The sequence below is a fragment of the Nematolebias whitei genome, chromosome 10 (assembly GCF_014905685.2).
Source record: "Nematolebias whitei isolate Nwh7 chromosome 10, NemWhi1, whole genome shotgun sequence".
Taxonomy (NCBI): Eukaryota; Metazoa; Chordata; class Actinopteri; order Cyprinodontiformes; family Rivulidae; genus Nematolebias; species Nematolebias whitei.
Window position 1 is genome coordinate 48,532,986 of NC_056507.1, and position 7,780 is coordinate 48,540,765.

The following is a 7,780-nucleotide window of genomic DNA, read 5'->3' on the forward strand; positions in this document are numbered from 1 at the left end:
GCACACCTGTAGAAGGAGGTGAGGACTGAGCTTCCAGACCAGCTCATCTCAGCCATCTGAGGAAGTAGAGTCTCTGATGAGCTTTCTTCATCAGGCTGGTGGTGTTGTTGCTCCAGCTGAGGTTGTTGTTCATGTGTACATCCAAGTACTTGTAGCTGGAGACCACTTCCACCGCAGATCCTCTTATGTTCAGGGGAATGTAGATGTTTTTGTTCCTTCTGAAGTCCACGATCATCTCCTTTGTCTTCTTCACATTGATTTGAAGGTTATTCTCTTTGCACCAGCTCTCCAGGTGTTCCACCTCTTGCCTGTAGCTGGACTCATCATTGTTTGTGATGCATTATTTAAACTTAATTCAGCAAACCTGTTCTTTCTGCTCTTCTGCTAATGTAGGCTGGCTCTTCCTTTTCAGGTAAAATTCAGCATGTTTTTAAGCTAATTTCAGCTGTTCTCAGCAAGTTCTTCTACAATAAGCATTCACACTGCATTTTTGCAGGAAATGCAATTTCTCTAGTTGTGTTAGGTTTTGTTGAGTCTTGTGTTGTTTCAGCTGTACTTGTGTTCCTGTTTTATGCTAGTAAAAACAAAAACCATATATGCAGTTTCATTTCTTGAGTCCAGATTCATTTAAGACGTGCATTTTCTTTCTTGGCATAAATAGCTTATGCTTGTTCATGTGAAAGTAGCTGAACCACCAACTAAAATCAGACTTCTTGAAGCTGTTTTTTCAAACAATGAATGGTTGTTGTTTGAATCTGTGCATAGTCAGGCTCTTGTTTGTCTAACAAGGAGAAACTGGTGTGGCTCCTTGGAAGAGTGGGTTTGTGAGGTTTGCCTGGCTAGTGTTGAGGTGCACATTTCAACCAAGACCTTACCACCTCAAGTGCTTCAACCCAAGGAGAGTTACTAAAACTGTCACAGAAAGCTGCAGTCTAATCCTCCTACCCTATGCATCTATTTTTGTTCAGTTTTAAAAGCAAGACTTTTCACCTTTGAAATCTTCTCTTATGCCCATCACGTGTCACCTTCTTTTCTGTTTTCTGTGTTGTTCTTCAGCAGCAGAGAAAAGGCCTTTTGTCATAGGTCTTAGTGTCACAAACACATGACCTAAAGTTGCCAGTTGCCAAATGGACACTCCCTTTAAGGCTTTTCAGTCTGCTTATTTTATTCATGTCAGCTTGAAGGAGAAGAGGGAAAATCATTTTTGCATGTGAAAAGACTCTACGAAGCAGACACAAAGGCCAGCTCTTCACATTAGACGCAACTGACTCTGAAATCCAAAATGTTCTTAATACTAGTAGGGAGTGTTTGCAAGGTTGTTGTTAACTTGTTTTAATTGAGTTTGGTCATTAGGAGGCTTTTAACGAGGGGTGCCCAATACGTCGATGGCAATCTACCGGTCAATCTCAAAAGTATTATGGGTAGATGGCATGGCATTAAAAAACAGACGTCAGCCTATCATCCAACTATGAAATTTGTCACTTGATTGACAGACAGGGCAGTTAGTCTGAGGCCCCGTTTACATGACGTGAAACGCTCAGCTGTTCCTTTACACAACAACAGCCCTCATTCTCTCTGAAACCAAAGGTTTCTGAATCCAGGTCTCAGAGTGGAGATTTTTAGGAGAATGCCTCACGGAGGCTCCAAGCGTGAAGTGGCACGTGTGCACTCCAGGCGGCTGCAGTCCAGTTTTTCTGCACTAACAACAGTTCAAGTTCAAGTTGTGTTTATTTGTCATTTGCAGGTTAACAATACAATGAAATGTTCAGGATGAGAAGAAATGGCTTGACTTGCTGAAAACAAAGAACAAACAAACAAGAAAATACAAAAGCATGCAATAAGGGTACAAAATAAAGTACCAAAAAGTGAAAAAGTAAATGCAATATTTACAAGGTCCTAAAGAAAAAATAATAAACAACAACGTGGTAGAATATAACAGTCAAGTGGGATAAATTTGTAAGAATAAGTATTTCGCAGGTAATGATATAAGCTTAAATGCACATGATATATATTGCACATAATTAACATACTACACAGGTTACAATGTGCTTGCTACACAGAAGAAAGTAAAAAGAGAAATTATTAATCATCAGAACATGGAAATGGTTTGACATATAGTTTTTATTTCAATATTTAAAATGCTATTCTAAACAATAGTGTTGGAAGATGTCAGAGATTTAACATTAATAGATAAAGTTAAACATTTTAATGTTACAGCACTGACAGCCCGTGTTGTATATTTTAGTTACTGTGGCTAAAGTTGCTGCAATGATGGATAACGTTACCACAGCTAACAAACACATACATACTGTTTTTATTAACCTTACCTTGCACTATATCTTCTAATTTAACCTCTATAAATAAAGGTTGAAGGAATGAAATTATAGGCAGCACGGTGGTGCAACTGGTAGAGCTGCTGCCTCTCAGTGAGCAGGTCCTTGGTTCAAATCCAGGTCCAGGGGCCTTTCTGGGTGGAGTTTGCATGTTCTCTCCGTGCATGCGTGTGTTTTCTCCGGGTACTCCGGTTTCCTCCCACAGTCCAAAAACATGCATGTTAGACTGATTGGTGACTCTAAATTGTCCCTAGGTGTGAGTGAGAGACTGAATGTTTGTTTGTCTCGTTTGTCTCTATGTGGCCCTGTGATGGACTTGCGACCCGTCCAGGGTGTACCCCGCCCCTCGCACAGTGATTGCTGGACATGGACACCGGTGACCCCCGTGACCCAAAATGGAATAAACGGGTAAAGAAAATGGATGGAATGAAATTCTGTTAAGTTTCCCGAGGGAGAATAGACCCGGAAGTAATGATCCACAGCATCGAGTCAAAAATGAAGTTGCCTGACGTCGTTGTGAAAAGGGTCTATTATCAAAGCTCTACCTCTTTATTCCTGCTACTGTTGTTAGTGAGAGGTTTTCTCCACCACTGGATATATTCACTGCAACTAGATCTGTGTCTAAAAAAGTTCAATCTGGTCCTCTGGACATTCAAAAAACAAAACCAAACAAAAAAAATGTATAAACGTTTCGTCTCTAATCCGAGAGACTTCCTCAGTCTGAGGAGCTGTATTCAGCCCAGTCTCTTAAATAACCCCTCTTACAATGCTGTGATTGCTAGTATCACTCAGCCCTCTGTGAACAGTAAACAGCCATCAGTGTGCTAATGATCCATTGTTAGGCTGATGGTCCTTCTTGATCATGTGATCAGCTGGTTTTGGTTGTCAGCAGCAAACTGGTTGATCCACTCTGAGAAGGTGTTATTTAAGAGACTGAGCTGAATACAACACTTCAGACTGAGGAAGTCTCTCGGATGAGAGACGAAACGTTTCTACATTTTTTTGCTTTGTTTTGTTTTTTGTTTTTTTGAATGTCCAGAGGACCAGATTGAACTTTTTTGGATTTTTCTACCTGGATTATTGAGCATGCATCAGGATATCTTAAATAGCACCTTCTCAGAGTGGATCAGCAGTTTTGCTGCTGACAACCAGAACCAGCTGATCACATGCTCAAGAAGGACCATCAGCCTAACACTGGATCATTAGCACCTGATGGCTGTTTACTATTCACAGAGGGCTGAGTGATACTAGCAATCACAGCATTGTAAGAGGGGGACAGTTGAACCCGGAGGCTCCGCCCCTGTTTAACGATGGACGGTTTCTTTTCACAAAGATGGCCTCCTTTACTCCTCTCTCAAACCATCGTTCCTCTCTGTCCAGGATATGAACATCTTCATCCCTGAAAGAGTGACCGCTGGCCTGGAGATGAGTGTAGACCTCAGCGTCCTGACCAGATGATGTTGATCTTCTGTGCTGGTCCATCCTTTTGGCCAGTGGCTGTTTAGTTTCCCCAATGTAAGACTAATCACTCTCCTGACACTGAACAGCATACACAATATTACTCTGTTCAGTGTATATCCTTCCTATCTCTTGTAACAAATCGGCAGTAACTGTGCATGTGCATTTATTAATGAGAGTCTATGGACTAGATTCTTGCGCACCCAGGGGCCAGAAATCCGTCACCAACCAGACAACGTTTTTTGAATCATACAATGTAACTCATTACCTATAAAATATTTATCCTACACAACTAAAAGTATATATACATATATTTTGAAATATTTTTTATTTTATTATTATTTTTAAGTCTTAAATGTAAAATGGTGAATAGTTCCAGTAGTTCCAGTTGGGCAATGCCATAGCATCCCCTACCAATGAGCCACCACTGCTACTCACCCTTTTTCAGCATGTAAGAGCAAAACTACTAAAATCCAGGGTCTAAAGAGACATTAATGTCTTCACCTGTTTGGACTAACTGTCATGCAGATGCTGCATGCACAATGATATCATTCAACCTTTATTTATACAGGTTAATCCCACTGAGCCTCAGTGACTCATTTACAAGAGAGATCTGAATGCAGCTGAGCCCTGCAGGGTTGCCAGATACATGTAAAATGTCTTATTTACCCCCTCCTCTTCTGTGCATATGTTCAACAAACAACAAACACTCAGCACATATGACAGTTTAGGTCAAAATACTATCATTTTAAAGTGACAGTACTATAGTTCATCATTTCTTATCTGGCAACCCAACTGACATGGAAACTACAGCATTTTCGTATAAACCCACTCATTTTTTGTTTATTACCCCCAATAAACATTGAAAAACACAAACGTTTCCAGAGGTTGTTCTCATGTAAACGGGGCTTTATAGCAGGTAGATCACGTTGACTTGGTTATTTTAAAAGTAGATAGCAGGCTGAAAAAGTCTGGGCACCCCTGGTCTAGAAGGGTTCAAACTAGAGGTATGCTTCACAAGATTTTAAAAGTAACCCCAAGAAACAAACACACGGCGGCTGTGGCTGAGTGGTTAGAGCAGTTGTCCTCCAATGCGAGAGTTGGGGGTTCGAATCCACCAGCAGTCACATGCTGAAGTGTCTCTGGGCAAGACACTGAACCCCTCATAGCCTCTGATGTGTCCCATCAGTGTATGAATGTGATTTAAAGCTCTGATTAGTCTCTTTAGAATTATTTGTTCGATTAGCTTTGTGGTGATCTAGTACAGAGCTGTATGAATGGGTAAATGAGGCACAGAATGTAGTGTAAAGAACTTTGAGTATCTTGAAATAAGATAGAAAGGTGCTATATAAGTACAGTCCATTTACCATTTTACGTATCAAGTTCTAATTGATGCACTTGAACATTACAAAAAAGTTATCTAATTATATTTAACCAAAAAACAAAAAAGATTTTATTGTCAGAAATATCTTATTTATTTTGAACTAATTGATGACAGATGACAGAAGGTTGGAGCTGGTGACGTTGCACGTTCATGGTGAGACCTTTTGTGTCACTTCCTGTTTGTCGAGTAAATTGTTTGCTCAAGTCGTTTTTTGTTTCCTGGATTTATCTGTCTTTTGCACAGTTTTTTCATTCTGGTTTACAAAAAACACTTAAAAAAACAGTTGTTTGTTTACTGTTGGATAGTGCTTGTCCTCTTATCTTTCAACACTTCTCGGTTTTTATTGGTGTATTGGGATCTGCTAGCTCTTGCTAGCGTTAGCTTAGCATGGCTGTTGCTTCTCTCTTGCTCTGCAGGCGATGAGTCGGAGCCGGGCTCTGCAGGCTTCGAGTCCAAGAGAGCCAGAGTGGGCGGCGAGACCTGAAGAGCCGGATCAGGCGATGGGACCAGGAGAGTCGGATCAGGCGGTGAGACCAGGAGCTCTGCAGCAGGAGGGGCCCTAGAAAATGAGTAGGGGCCTCTGGAGCAGAGCTGGCCGATTTAGGCAGAAAGAGGGCTTGGGGTTCGGTGAAACTGGCTTGAGTCCTTTGTTGATTTCTCTTTCTGCGGTGGTGAGGAAGAGGACAAGCAGATGAGTTCTCGTCCTGGATACCCACCGAGCAAAATGGTGTCACAGTGTCCTCCACAGCACCCACTGAGACACATGGTGATGAGTCGGAAGGCGGGACCATTCCGTTCGCCACTGAGGGGTGCTTGGGATGACCGGGGAAGTCTGGCAGGGCACCATTAATGCAGAGAACTATGTTCAGGTTCTAGAACAACATATGCTCCCATCTAGACGTCATCTCTTTCAGGGAAGACCCTGCATTTTTCAACACGATAATGCCAGACCACATTCTGCAGCAATCACAACATCATGGCTACGTAGGAGAAGGATCCGGGTACTGAAATGGCCAGCCTGCAGTCCAGATCTTTCACCTATAGAGAACATTTGGCGCATCATAAAGAGGAAGGTGCGACAAAGAAGGCCCAAGACGATTGAACAGTTAGAGGCCTGTATTAGACATGAATGGGAGAGCATTCCTATTTCTAAACTGGAGAAACTGGTCTCCTCTGTCCCCAGACGTCTGTTGAGTGTTGTAAGAAGAAGGTGGGATGCCACACAGTGGTAAAAATGGACTTGTCCCAACTTTTTGGGGATTTGTCGACGCCATGAAATCTGGAAACAACAGATTTTTCCCTTAAAATGATACATTCTCTCAGTTTAAACTTTTGATCTGTGATTTGTGTTCTATTCTGAATAAAATATTAGATGTTGGCACCTCAACATCATTGCATTCAGTTTTTATTCACAATTTGTTTAGTGTGCCAACTTTATTGGAATCTGGTTTGTGTATATATATATATGTGTGTGTGTGTGTGTGTGTATGTATATATATGTATATATAATAAAAAAAACGTGTAAGGTATGTATGGCTTTTTTTTCAACACCTTACTCTGATAAAATTTTCTTTCATTGTGGTACTGTTTTTGGTATTATAGTACAATACTATTAATACCTATTCCTTTGTATTTTTGTCCGTGTAGGAGCATGTGGGCTCAGCCACATCCATCAACTTGGTGGGAAGTTGTTAACAGGTCCTGGGATGAAACAGATTGGCAAAGAAACTTCAGGACGACAAAAACCTCATTTCTGCATCTTTGTGACATCCTCCAACCACGTTTGACACGCCAGCACACTAGATATTGTAGTCCACTTCCTGTTGAGCTGCGGGTTGCAATAAATCTGTGGAGGCTTGCAACAAATCTGGAGTATGTATCCATCTCCCACCTGTTCGGCGTGGGCGTCTCTACAGCCTGTAGTGTCACACAACAAGTTGTAACTGCTATTAATGTTGTAATGAAACGTCTGTATATAAAAGCCCCTTCTGATGCAGAGCTTATGGTGATCGTCCAGGGTTTCAGGACTCGATGGAAGCTACTCCAGGTTGCAGGTGCGATTGATGGTACCCACATAGGTATTATTGCACCAGCTTAGAATCCTGCTGACTATTATAACAGGAAAAACGTCTACTCTGTTATTCTGCAAGGCGTGGTAGATAACAAAATGAAATTCTGGGATATTAATGTGGGCTGGCCGGGAAAAGCTCATGATGCAAGGGTTTTTGCCAACTCTTCCTTGTACAGTAGGGGTGAAAATGGGACACTGTTCCCAGGCTGGATAGAAAGGTTGAACAATGTGGATGTACCTCTACACATTCTCAGCGATGCTGCATACCCACTACTGCCTTGGCTGCTGAAACCTTTTCCTGAAGGGAGAGGTTTAACACAACAACAGACAAACTTCAACTATTGTAAGGATGGTACCATTTGCTGTTTCTGTTTGTGTTTGTGTTCCCCACTCTGCTTTTTGCGCTCTTGTAGTTCTGCTCTTTGTGTGGTTTCTGTTCCTGTGTATCTGGTCCTGTTTTCCACTCACTCCTCAGTCTGCCTCTCCACTCCTCAGTCTGCCTCTCCACTCCTCAGTCTTTATCATTCACACCTG